Here is a 14674-nt window from a genome sequence, read left to right as displayed (position 1 = left end):
TATTATTATTATCTATATTGTCAAAATATTATATATCTTACCACTAATTTAGAATTGTTTACGTATATTATGCTTAGATATATGTATTTTTGCTACCAGATATATAAAAAGGGTGACAGGCGAGCGAGAATGGGAAGCGAGGCGAGCGAGATTTATATGTATCTCAGACACATGTGAATCACACTAGATACACACTAGATACATATATTTGTATGTATCTTGAGTGATTCACATGTATTTGGCATACCATATACATGAGAGAGTGGCGAGTGAAATGGGAGAGAGGCGAGCAAGATTTGCTATATATGTGCACCAAATACACGCGGATCCACTTGGATACTATGTATCTAGAACAAATTACACTTAAATTTGACCCCATGTATATGAGATACATGTATTTGGAAGTATTTGAGTGCACCAAAATCTGGTAAAATAAATAATATTCCAAACTATAGTGTATTTAAGTAATTAACTCCTAAACTAGTGGAACTTATGTAAGTTCCCAAAAATTCTCCATGAACTTCCTTTTTGAATTTTTATCCTATATAACCTAGCACACTACGAAAAGATAATCTTAACTTTTTTAGGGAAAATTTTCAAAACAACAATATTTTAGCATCTAATAGGACCCCTTGTGAACACTTTCCATAATTATTTAAAATGTCAATATTTTGGTTTATTATAATGTTGGCTGTATTTATTTAATTTAAAAGAATACAAAATTTAATAAAAGAATGGAGAGAATCATGGGAGAAAATATTTTTAAAAAGGTAAAAATATTTCCCTTAGTTTGTTATCCTTACTTGTTTGAACTTTTTAAAATATAATTTTATCTAAAATGTATTCGGATGAACTTCTTTAAATATGATTGTGTGTATTCGGATGAACTTCCTTTTATAAACTGAGCACAATAAATACTCATTTCAATTGAAAAGATAGACCATACAATTCAAAACCTGATTGTATACTAATATGACGAATACAAATTCAAATCTAAATACAAACTAGCTGGTATACAAAGTGATATTGAAAATACAAAATGAGCCAAATAAAATACAAAATATATTTTACTAATGCAATTAGTAAGAATACCTATATAATGAATATGTAAATAAATTGTATTTTGGTTATTCAGAATTCAAAATGAATACAAAATCAAATCTAAATACAAACTACCTAGTATACAAAGTGACATTGAAAATACAAAATGAGTAACATAAAGTACAAATTTTGTTTTACTGATGCAATTAGGATGGATACCTATATAACATAACTAAACTGTATTTTGGTTATTTAGAATTGTGAATGAATACAAAATCAAATATAAATGCTAAACTTGATGGTATACCATTAGGACGAATACGAAATCAAATCTAAATACAAACAATTTGGTATACAAAGTGATATTGTAAATAAAAAATAAGCAAAATAAAATGAAAAGTTTGTTTTACATATGTAATTAGGAAGAATACCAAAATAATGAATACGTAAATAAACTGTATTTGATTTTTTAGAATTGAGAATGAATGGACAATTAAATATTTCGATTCGACAATTGATTCATCAAGTTCAATGGATTCAAGATGAGTCTTTTTTGAACCATCCATAGAGCGGCGGCATAGAATTTAATGGAAAAATGTCGTTGGGATTAGGGCAGAGCAACGTTGAGATTAGGGCAGCAAATTCATTAGTTGTAGTGGTGATCGATATGAAGAGATTATCTAGGGCAACTTTTAGGAACAAGCTTCTATTTTGAGGATAAAGTTTTTTACTTTTTACTTTCAGAATATTTTTTTTAGCGCCTAAAGTTTTGTTAAAAGAAAAGTTTTCATTAGGCTGAAAAATTTCCCGCTCAAGCCTCAATATAATACCTCAATTACATTTTAGGACTAGTTAGTAACTTTTTTAGTGACCGGATTTAATATCTTCCCAAAAACATATACCAATAAGGACCGAAATATAATCTCGTGCCAATACATATACTTTTAGAGACAAGAATATAGACTCATCCTTAAATGTTGGTCTTAATTAAGGCTTTTTCTTGTAGTGCATCCGATAATTTTCTCTCCCTCTCACTACGGTTAAAATTTGATACCTCGTGATATTATCTAGAGATAGACTGTGTACTATTCACAATCGAGTATTTAACTATGATCACCAAAACTCACTCGCTTCTTTTATGTGTACATGTCTCCAAAGCCAAAGGTAAAAATCGGTTTAATTCGCAGATAGGCAAAGCTAGTAAGTCGAGCCCCATAGCTATATATATTCATCTTGTAGAACCATTGACTATTCTAATATCAATTGTTACGCTAAGACAATCCAAATACACTCTTACTATGATATGATATTGTTTATCTAGAACTTGACAGGGAAACCGCCTGAGCCCAATAAGCAAAGAAGTTGTGGAGCAAGTCCGACTCCTGATCAGACGTAGGAGAGAGCAAAATCGGATATTATACCCCATTTTGCACGAAGAATTGTCAGATGTTGAAATCATACAAGTCGAAGAGAATTCTTAAAAAATTATAGGAGATAAGAATGGTGGAATCAGTAGAGAGAGTGGAGAGATTTAGGATAAAAATATAGAGAGAGAATATTAGAATGTGGGGTCTTTTTTTTTTTACTTTTAAGTAGTAGAGTCAAATTAGGTAACTGATTTGAGAAATAAAAGGATAGTAAATTAATTATATTAGGATATAATATATTTGCTAAAATAATGACATAATGACATTTTTAATAATTATTTTATAATGTAAATGTTTTAGCTAATTATGTTAGGGATTTGACTACTTTACTAATTTTCCCATTTTTTTTATTTTTGACTAAGCAAATTGTTGAATTAAAAACCATAATCAACATATTTATATGTTAATACAATCCATACGCAATTATTTTATAATTATCATATTTATTCATATAACAACTTATGTGTGATGATATATATATATATATATATATAAAGATATGGTCAAATTTGTTAGTAATGGGTGAAACTGTGCTCGTTATTCAGAAAATAGGCTAAAATTGTCATTTACGAAAGCTTAGCCATCATGAAAATTCTGATTTCACTGTTAAATTTAAATATTTTCACAAAAAAGTGACTTTACCTTTTAGTTGGCTCAATCTATAGTTCAACTACTAGAGACGCTTTAACCTGACATAATCTTCTACGATACGGAGAGAAAATGGACCTCACTATCCGAATTAAATTTCGCCTTCTAGCTCCGATTATTTATTTTTCTAAGGATATTTTTATCCTGAAAACCGTTTTAGATTTATCTAAATAGCCCAAAACGTGTAGGAATAAATTTGAATTAATTTTGAACACATTATATGGGTGCGATTAGATTAAAACCCTGAAAACTAATTTTTATTGATTAGTCAAAAGCCAAGATTTAAGGTCTTCACAATGATGGTATCATTAAATAGATTCAATTTAATCACATTTTATTTGAATCATTGACATATATATTAAAATTCTAAAACGTACCATAAGAAATTTAAATATTGAACTCATAATTAATACATAAATACGAGTTTTTGAGTTCACTAAATTCATATCATAAATGGAAATCACTACTAAATAATTCAAATAACACCATCAACTTTAAAATAAAAATAGATATTAAAACTTAAAAAGAAACATTTAAGAAACTTAATTATTTCATTGCATGAAACTCAAATGTATTAGGAACCGTTGTATGCTTAATTATCATTTTCTTGAGGAGCCTGTGCAAAAGAAGCAGCAACATTTTATTAACTTTTGTTGTCTACAATTATAGTAGCTTATTAAAACATTTTCCTATTATGTTGATTTTTTTGAAGATTTTGATATGTAGATTATTTAATTTCAAATTATGTTCTCACCTACTTTCCTCAATTTGATAAAGTCATTAACCAAATTAGAATATTAATCTCTTTAATTTGAAAATTTTGATTTATTTTGTATTATTATGGTAAGTGCAAGACTATATTTTTTTTAAGTATCTATATAAATATATTTTGTTACTATAATTTTAACATAATGAGGAGATTTGTTTTCATTTTGTAGTATGGCAAGAAATTAATTACAATATTGAAGAATATTTTTGTAAAAATAAGAACTACATTTTTTTGGAGCTAGAGCCTTATCAATTAACATATCATATTAGAGTTATGGCAGAAAAAAAGACTCTAGGACGTCAAAAGATTCTGATGGCCAGAATAGAAGACGAAGATGATCTATACACAACATTTTCAAAGCGTTGTGCAAGTTTATACAAGAAAGCAAGCAATAAGATTGGGAAATATGACATTGATGTGGGAATAATAATATTTTCTCATAATCATTTCTCTTTTTTCCACCCTACAATTGATGTTGTTATTGATCCTTTTTTTAGTCCATGGACTAAAAAAACGATCAACAGCATCATCTATTGTAGGTTGTAAAAAAAAGAAAGGATTACTAGTAGGGGAAAGTACTATTATTCCACATCAATGTCATATTTTCCAATCATATCACTTTATTTTTGTATAAACTTGCGCAACGCTTTGAAAATGTTCAGTATCGATCATCTTCATATTCTATTTTGGCCATTAGAATCTTTTGACGTCCTAGAGTCTTTTTTTTTCTGTCTTGACTCAGATGAAAATGAGATGTTAATTGATGAGGCTCTCCAAAAAATGTGTTGCTTATTTATACAAAAAAATCTACTATGTTGTAATTAATTTATTGCCATACTATAAATGAAAACAAATCTCTTCATTATATGTTAAAATTATAGTAACGAAATAAATTTATATAGATACTAAATATAGCCTTGCACTAACCATAAAAATAAAGAATACTCAAAATTTTCAAATTAAAAAGATTAGTATTCAAATATGGTTAATGACTTTATCAAATTGAGGAAAATAGGTGAGAGCATAATTAGAAATGAAATAATCTACCTATCAAAATCTTAAAAAATTCAATATAATAGGAAAATGTTTTAATATGATACTATAATTATAGACGACAAAAATTAATATAATTAGAAGAAAAATAAATTTCTTGCCTAAATTTTCTTAGATTTTTTTTTGAAGTTTTTCTGAGTGGAAGTTACCAAAATCCAAAAAAATTAATCTTAGTCGGTTTTGGGGAACATAAAATGTTTGAAGAACAAAATTTTAAAATTTGGTCAAATTTCATGGTCAAATAAATAATTGAAGATTAATTAAAATCTACTCTTAAAATATATGGTCAAATGCTAGCTAAAAATATGCCATGAACTTTCTTTTTTGAATTCTTATCATATAAAACAAAGCATATGACAAAAATATAATCTTTCTATATATTTTTTTAGGCTTAATGCATATGCGGCGCCTTAAACCTATTCATATTTTTTCGTTTAGACGCTTAAGTTTACCGATTGAACACTCAAACTCAAACTATAATGTGTCTATTGGACAGACTATGCCAACATAGTACAACTTGTGTAGTACACTCTCCTTTGAAAGAATGGAACGCCCCAATTTTACTAGAAATTAAATGTAAAATAACAATAAAAAAAATGTATAAAAGAATATAGGCTTGCTGAAGAGATTGTTGAAGAAAAAAATGCTTTTATTTTATTATCGATATGTCATTTTCTTATTTGTAATAATGCCACATAAGGAGCATTTGAAAGTCATGCACAAAGCATTTGGACTTGCTGAATAGATTGTGTTCAATACGCACACTATGACTTGAGTTCAATCATTCAATCGGTAAGTCTTATAATTTTAGTGTCTAAATGAAAAAAAGGGACAAGTTTAAAGGGCCTTATATGCATTAAGCCTCTCTTTTCTTTTCTTTTTTTAATTTTTGACTAAACAAATTGTTGAATTACAACCCATGATCAACACATTTATGTGTTAATACAATTCATACACAATTCTTTCATACATAGTGAATAACTCATGTGTGATAATATATATATATATATATATATATATATATATATATATATATATATATATATATATATATATATTATGGTCAAATTTATTAGTAATCGGTGTAAAACTGCCCTTGTCAATTGTCATTAATAAAATAATAGGTTAAATTTGTCATTTTTAAATGAAAAAAGCTTAGCTATTATGAAAATTCTGGCTTCTTCGCTAAATTTGAATATATTTATTTTTTTCAAAAAAGTGACTTTAAATTTTAGTTGGCTTTACTCTATAGTTCCCTAGTACAACTATTACTAGTAGTAGGAATATGGATCAACTCCACTCATTATATTCCTATTCTCTTCTTCTAATAGAATCACTTCTTTTAAAGTTGTCTATCAAGTGGTTAATGTATTTTTGTGTTTTCGTGTGATGTTTCAATATTTTTTAAGGTTCGATTTAGAAATATAATTTAAATTTAAATTTTATAACTTCTATTGTCACCATATTCTTAAATCATTTAAGATCGGTCAAATACTCACTATTTTACCATAATCTTTAATTATCAATAAATGAATAATTAGTAATACTTTTGAATAAGCATATCAAGTAGTGGTTCTAATTAAAAAATTAAAAATTTAAAAAGTGAGAAGGTGACAACATCAAATATACTTCTTAAAAGGAAATATAAACGGTTGTTTGTAAGGTCATAGAGAATGTGGAAAAATATTATCAGTAGCAAAAATTTAACTCGGTAGCCGTTATATAAAAAAGAGAGATTTAAATTGAAACAAAAATAAAAAGAATAACAATAGCTTAGACTAAATATTTATCTGTTTTAAATTATTAGAAATAACGAATATGAATGTGTTCCCATGATTGCATAACTTAGCAAGAATATTGTATCAGTGATCTATTTCAGTTCTTAACATGCAAGATCAGTAAGTTATTTATCATCTAAGTGGATGATCACTTATATAAGTGAATTTTACAACACAACTTGGTCCTTCTATAGGTGTATGCTTTACTAACCCTTATCTTTGATCCCATATTTGTATCCCTTGGTCCCTTCAAGCTATTAGACGAGGGTTTATATAGCCTCAAATCTTCGTTGTACAATCCATTTTCCCATTTGTTACCACCTTAGTCCATCAAGTAAGAACAAAGTGAGTTCTAACGCGGATCCTCATTAAAAAGCAATCAAAGCAGAGAAAAACAATACATGCATGAAAACCATTCAAGAATCACTTCTTACATTAACTTACTTTGATAATTCATTATGGCTCTCACAACCCTAATTATGAAATTTAGCTACACATTATCTCAAAAACACAATCAAAATTCATAAAATTAAATTTATGTGTGTCAATCATAAAAAATTAAAAATAATAGCTAAAATATCTTCCAAAAATCACGAATACAAATAAACAATAAAAGAGAAGAATGAATAAATCAAAGTTCTCCATCCTCCATGTCGGCTCTTACAATGTTCCCAAGATATAAAGTTCGAATCTCTATGTTGTATATTGAATGTTGTGGTCACTAACATACAACATCAGTAATAATTCCCCATTTGCCNTTACTTTGATAATTCATTATGGCTCTCACAACCCTAATTATGAAATTTAGCTACACATTATCTCAAAAACACAATCAAAATTCATAAAATTAAATTTATGTGTGTCAATCATAAAAAATTAAAAATAATAGCTAAAATATCTTCCAAAAATCACGAATACAAATAAACAATTAAAGAGAAGAATGAATAAATCAAAGTTCTCCGTCCTCCATGTCGGCTCTTACAATGTTCCCAGGATATAAAGTTCGAATCTCTATGTTGTATATTGAATGTTGTGGCCATTAACATACAACATCAGTAATAATTCCCCATTTGCCCAGCCTATCTTTGGCTTATAGCCTTCTAATTATAGCCAAGTAAAGCGCAAATATCCACCAATGATTGCCTAGATTGTTGCATGTCAGTCTTCTCCTTGGGACCTTATTGTATTCTCTTTTTAACTTCTTGTACATTCCTTTAATACTAAATTCTTCTGCCTTCATGATTTTTGTCACTTGTAGCCAGTGCCCTACCTTGAGAATTTTACTCAGAATCCAGGAGGCTTGATTAACTATCACATTCCATGGTTCCCTACCCTTGAGATAAAAGGTATGGACCCAAACAATCCATAGAGTTATCTTTTTGTTGTTGTGGTTCCACAGGTGCTTTAGTATAGCTTCTTTATTCCACACATATATCTCTGACATTAAGTCCTCCAGCAACCCTTCGCAGCAAAGTGTTTCCCATGCTATAAGTGCCTTCCCTATGCTTTAAACCCCACCATTCCAAAGAAACCTTTTGCACATTGTTTCTACTCTTTGTAATATTTGCTTAGGCAACAGGAATATCTGTGACCAGAACCTGCATAGTTGTAAAGACACTATTCACCAGTTGGATACTTCCTGCATAATATATGAATTTTACTGTCCATGTAGTTATTATTCACATCATCCTATCTATGAGTGGTTGACATTGATCTACTGATAATTTCTTTGAACTCAGAGGTACACCAAGATACTGAAAGGAAGTAATCCCTTTGTGAAACCTATATGGTGCAATATCATATGTTGATAGCTTCTGAAACTCCACCAAAGTATACACTGCTCTTGGCCTGATTAGCTATGAGTCCAAAAACATTAGAAAATTGTTGAAAGCATTCATACAACAGGGTGGTTGATTGTATATCTTCTCTTCTAAACAATAAGATATCATCAACAAAGCTTAGCTAAATGATTTGTTATTTGTGGCATCTTGGATGGTATTTGAAAACTGGTGTGGATCTCAGAGTTTTCAATAGCCTGGTTAGATATTCCATACCAAGGAAAAAAGATATAAAGATAGAGGGTTTCGTTGTCTCAACCCTCTCTTTGCTTGAAAAGGTGGACTAGGGCAACCATTTATCATGATATAATAAGATTTCGTCCTAACACAACTCATTAACCATGATATGAGCTTGTAAGGAACCTCCATGCCAACTAGTACCTCCTCCCGGAAATGCCATTCCAAGGAGTCATAAGCCTTCTGCATATCAATCTTAAACATGCATCTTGGTGATATGCCTTTCCTTCCATAGCCTTTGACCAATTCATGACTAATAAGAACTTTATCAGTTAGCACTCTACCAAGTACAAAAGTAGCCTAACTTGAATCCTCTAGATATTCCATAACATTGTGAAGTCTATTTGTGAGCATCTTTGAAATGATCTTATATATAGTAGTGCAACAAGATAAGGCATGTATTCTTGATTGAGGTAGGGTGGTTGATGAGTCCATGATTTGGACTCATTTAGGGCTTTATTTGGATAGATTTAGTGTCCTCAAATGCTTATTTTGTGCCAATAATTGATGTAAACTCTTTGATTTCCAGGTATTTAGATTGAGGAACAAAGCATGGACACTACTGAGCAAAGAGGAACAACGCAGCTTAAAGAACGAAGAAAAAAAGGCATGTTGATCACCTAATCCATTGGGCGAGTCGCTGAATGGCTATTATCTCACTTAAAGTTCCAGTGTGCCAAGCCCTAAAGGAGAAAGTCAAGTCGGCAAGAGAAAGGAGCAGTCGGTGTGTCATCGAACGATTCTGCGATGCAATGTTGGATCAGCCAAAGTTACAGAACTTAAGGATGTTGAAGGCCAAAGCAAAAAGGTGATGGAATTGACACAAAGGGCGGATCACCGAGATGATCGGCGATCCTGACTTACTGCACCGAATGGTCCTTCGTAGCATATTTTTGGCGACTATAAATACATTTCTGAATATTAGTATCATTTTCATAATATAGAATTTTTGGAGTTTGAATTGAGAGTATTGAGACAAAACTTTTCCTTAGCTTTGAAGAATTGAAGCTTTACATTTTTGAGAAATTGGAAGTGGGTCTTTGAGATTCTTTAATTTGGACCTTTGTAAAGATGAAATTAATCTAACCCAGTTGATGGAAACAAAATTTGGTAACAATTTTTATCTTTTTATGATGTCTAGCTAAAACCCCAATTCTTGGGGTGTGATTATGGGTTGATTTAGCTCATGGGTATTGCTAATTGTTAGTTTAAATGTTGTTTAGAAGTGATTTCATTCAGTAATTGTAGTTGAAATTAAAGGATTGTAGTTGCAAATACAGTCCTACCTTCGTGTTTTTGGCTTGCTCGAGAGAGAGATTTTAAAATCAAGATTATTGAATTGATGGTTTGTGGGTATTGGGTTATCATGGGTTCAGCTCGAGAGAGTGAATCCTAAACCCTTTTCCACACATTCAGCTCGAGAGAGTGAATGGACTAAAGCGTAGGTTGTTCTTATTTGCATGCTTGTTGGTGTTCGAGAGAAACCAACTTGATTCCGGGTAAATTGTTTGAGAGAAAGTTTATCCCCACTAAAGTCTAGCTTATTCACTAATTTACAGTTATTTACTAACAGTTGCAATTACCCATTTGTCTATATTAGCCTATAATTGAATCACATCCCAAGAACCTGTCTCATTATTGTTAAATTCGTGTTATTTGTTATTGTTGTAGCTGATAGTTGAAACCAAAACCCCGCTGTTATTTGACATTCGTGTCACCCCTTAATTTGAATTATGTTTCTATTCGATAATGTCTATTCCTATGATTGACTTGAGCATATTCGTGCTTTCCTATTGATTCTTAAACACGTACCACTCCCCTAGGATTCGACCCCAACTCATTTAGTTGAGTTATATTACTGACTAACGATCGTTGACACTTAAAATTGGATGAAGTGTCCTGATAAGTGAAATCAAAATGGCGCCGCTGCCAAGGAGTGGTGTTGTTTGAGAATTTTTAGTTAAGTTGAATATTGTTCTGGTTAGTTATAGTTGAATCTACTTATTTTTAGTTTTGGTTTGCTTGTTTGTGTTTTGGAACATGAAGTATGAGTGTGAACGGAAGAAATGGTAGCCAAGTAGGCCACCAAGATGACATCGTCAACCTCAACGATGTCAATGAGCCTAATGCTAATGACCCTCATCTTATGGGTGGAATTAGTGTCATTCACTTGCCGCCTGTTGAAGGGAACACGGTGTTCCATATTACTAGCACTATGCTTCAACTCTTGCAATTGACGGGCAGTTCAGTGGTTTGGCTCATGAGGATCCCCATGAGCATAATAGAAATTTTGTTGATGTTTGCAGACCATTCTCCTTCAAGAATATATCCCAAGAGTCGGTCCAACTAAGATTGTTCTTGTCCTCTTTGATGGGAGAAGCGTGCAAGTGGCTAGCTGAATTTCCACGATACTCAATCACTTCTTAGGAAGAGCTTGTCACTGCATTTCGAGTGTGAATTTTCCCTCCCTCAAAGATAATGAGACTTCGGGACAACATTCAGAGCTTCAAGCGTCTAGAAGGTGAGCCAATTCATGAAACTTGGCCTCATGGCTTGATTGACAATGTGTTGCTGTAGTATTTTTACCAAAGCCTTGACTCGGTAAACAAGGGTGTTGCTGACCAACTTTCTCCTGGAGGTTTGATGCAGCAACCTTATGTGATAGCAGCTCAACTCTTGGATGACATGACCACAATCAACCGAGAATGGTAGACACGTGAAGACCAGGTCTCTTCTCTGAATTCAAATTAACCAAGGAGAAGATAGAGAAAGACAAAGAGAGGGACCAGAACATGGCTAAGATCATGACACAATTTGACATTTTGTTTTAAAATGTCATGGGAGCTGGTGCTCGAAGTATCAATTTTGTAGGTGTTGTGTGTGTGAATCCCGAAGAAGCCAAGTTCGAAGCTTTGTATAATGAGAAGGTGAATTTCCTAGCCAACCAAGGTGGTGGTTATTGTTCAAACTACCCGAGGCAGGGTGGTAACCAAGGTTGGAGAAGGGATGATGGTTGGAGAGATCGTGATAGAGAATGGATGGATCGAAATCCCAATTGGAAGGGTGGGGGAAGGATAGGTATGTGCCTCCCCACGAGCATCAAAAGCCAAAGGATTCAGAAGATGGCCGGTATGAGGATATGCTTTCTCGTATCATCAACAAGGTTCAGGGGTCGGACAAGATTTTGAAAGAAGATGTGTCGACCCTTAGCCAGACAATTACCTCCCATTACGTCTCTATCAAGTAGTTGGAGACCCAAATGGGTCATATCTCATCTTATCTAAACCCGAGATAGCAAGGGGGTTGACTAGTGATACTATGGTCAACCCCAAGAATGAGGTTTGAGCGTGGACTTGCGTCGTGCCGCGATGTTAACTAAGGCACTGCTTGGGAGGCAACCCAAGTTTTTATTTTCTTTCTTTTTGGATATGAAATAATGGTGTATTGATTGTGCAGGTCAAAGTGTGGAATGTTTTTGAAAATAGGTTGGCGAGCTAAAAGTCCAGTCGGGGACTTGCTGAAGAGATCAGCGAGCCCGACTTGGACCGCCGCTGGACTCAAGACAATTTGAAATTGGAGTCTGTAATCGACGAGCCCAAGAGCAAATTGGCAAATCGCCGACCAGGTCGGCGATCACGACCTAGTCGCCATTTGGACCCTCACATTAACTGGAGGTTCGGTAAAACTCGACGAGGTAAGTACCCACTCAGCGTGTCGCTGAGCGGGTCGGCGAGCAAAACTTATAGCGCTGAATGGGCGAGAACTGGACGGTTTTTAAAGGCCAAAGGTTTAAACTTTCAAACTCTTTCACTTTCCTTAACTTTTCAACTTCCCAAAATCACACCCGCATTATAGTATTCTATATTTCTTCTATTTTTCTCATATTTTAGTCATCGAGTTTGTGTTCGGAGTTGGATATCTTTGTCGCCTGGCGCTTCAAAGTATATATTCGACATCTAAGGTTGGTTTTTCGAACCCCAAATTCTTTATTTAGAGATTTTGACTCATTTGCAATTGATTTTTATCTTAGTGATGTGTGTTGGGCCTCTTTGATCATAATTGTGTATGTGTGTGCTTGATTTAATTTGAATATCGTGCCTATAATGCCTTTAATTTTCTATTCCCGAAATTGTCGTGCTTGAAAATGTTTAAAATTGTGAGCTTGTGCTTGCATGTTGTTGGGTCTAATCAGGTGAAGTCTAAGTAACCCACATTTGTGCCAAATGATGTAATTTGCCCAGTGATGGAGCGGTTGACGTCATTCCTAAGGGCAAAAGTCATCAAATGGCCAAATTTGGCCAAACCGGGAGAAGTCTGAGTATCCCGGGGGAATGGGTGTAATGGGTCTTAGTTTAATTAGAGGAGTGTATGTTTTTTATTTTTTCTTCGGGGGCTGCGGGGTTGAATTTGTGAAGTTGGGTTGAAAGTAGGCACGTTGGGTCGTTTGACAATCTGGGTCGAGCTCGTCGAACCACTTGGCGGTTCGCTGAATCACCCCTTATCGCCTTTAATTTCATGCTTAATCTTGATTTGGATTCTGTAACTTTCAACGAGAAGCCTGAGTTCTCCAAGTGCACTCGGCGACTTGCCGAAAGTTCTTCTTGATCTCCCTTTGTCTGCGCCCATAATCCCTAAAAGCATTGTAAATTTCGGCGGGCTAGTCCTTGCTCGCCAAATGTTGTCGGCGATTCGCTTAAAGGCCCTTCCCATCACCGACATGAAAATTCTTTTGGGAATTTTTGAGCCAATCCTTTTGGCGAGTCCGATCTAGCTCGCTAAAGAGATTCGGCGACTCGTCGACTGGAATGACGAGTCTTTCTGCAACTGTTTTCTTCTGTGATTTTGCTTGAATTATTTTTAACTTTTTCTGATGTTTTGCATATATGATAAGGACAAATCTTNCCCCCCCCCCCCCCCGAAAAAGAGCACTGGGCATTACTATAAATGAAGGAAGAGCCAACCCTCCCAAAAAGGGAAGGCAAGAGCCTCCAAAAGGAGGACAAGGCAAGGGAAAAAGCCCCGCTACTGAGGCTCCGAAGCACAACACTCAGATAGTGAGGGCTCCCAAGCCGCGTTCTCTGAGCCGGATGACGACAAGAAACTACAGTCTTGACGGGCTGAGATTTGTGCTAGATCTCGCACTGACTCCTCTAGAACTCTAACATCAACCACTATGCCAGCTCTGGCACCCCCTGTAGCTCCAGTGCCACCAGTGGTCCCTCCTCCCAGGCTACTTAGCACGCTAAAAGCTGATTGATTGCGAACTATCCTCGAGGAGAAGTTGTTATCTATGGAGGGCCTTGAGGGCAGATACTCCAGGGTGAGGGACACCCTCCATTTCCACCATTTTCAGTAGTTCACCAGGCCCCAAGGCCCATACATTCTTGCATGGTTCCGGTAAGTTTACTCAGCATATGGTGATCTGGTTACTAAAAGAAAGAAGTACGCCAGTGAGTTCAGACTGGTTAAGTCGGTCATGGTCTGGGGAAAGGAAGTCGGGTGCAGTAGCGAGTACATTAATATTGTACTTGGCAGAGGTCTAGGAGCTACAATGGCATATGTGTGCTTGCCTACTACTTAGTCCTTGGATGATTTAAAGGGATGGCTTGCTCCATTGATTTCTAATACCACTCCGAAGTGGATCGAGGTAGGGGTCCCCATAGAGAAGAGGGATCTGAGTATTGTTGCTCGGTTCTGGATTGGCTTTATTAGCAGCATCATTATGCCATCCCAGAACGAGTCCATCCTATGCCACCTTATGGCAGCCTGCCTTGGGTTGATCATATCCTGGAGGAGCATCAACCTGGGACTCTTTATCGAGCAAGAGATGGCCATGAGGGCCAAGCAGAGTAAGACCGCCTTGCCATTCCCGGTGCTGATTTC

General features: G+C 34.2%; 1 protein-coding gene across 6 annotated transcripts in view; it reads right to left on the bottom strand.

Moving 5' to 3' along the window:
- Positions 1–14674, bottom strand: part of LOC125853694 (RGS1-HXK1-interacting protein 1) — a 1101770-nt gene that overhangs the window by 873943 nt on the left and 213153 nt on the right. Inside the window, exon 9 of one of the 6 annotated variants that reach the window (XM_049533423.1) lies at positions 6405–6416. The exons of the other annotated variants lie outside the window; for them this stretch is intronic. The gene's annotated coding sequence lies outside the window, so the exon portion shown is untranslated. Of the gene's footprint in view, positions 1–6404; positions 6417–14674 lie in introns of those variants that run through there. 6 annotated transcript variants of the gene reach the window in all.

Source organism: Solanum stenotomum, chromosome 1 (assembly GCF_019186545.1).
Source record: "Solanum stenotomum isolate F172 chromosome 1, ASM1918654v1, whole genome shotgun sequence".
Lineage (NCBI taxonomy): Eukaryota > Viridiplantae > Streptophyta > Magnoliopsida > Solanales > Solanaceae > Solanum > Solanum stenotomum.
The sequence above is the reverse complement of the archived record's forward strand: the minus strand, read 5'-3'. Positions and strand labels throughout refer to the sequence as shown.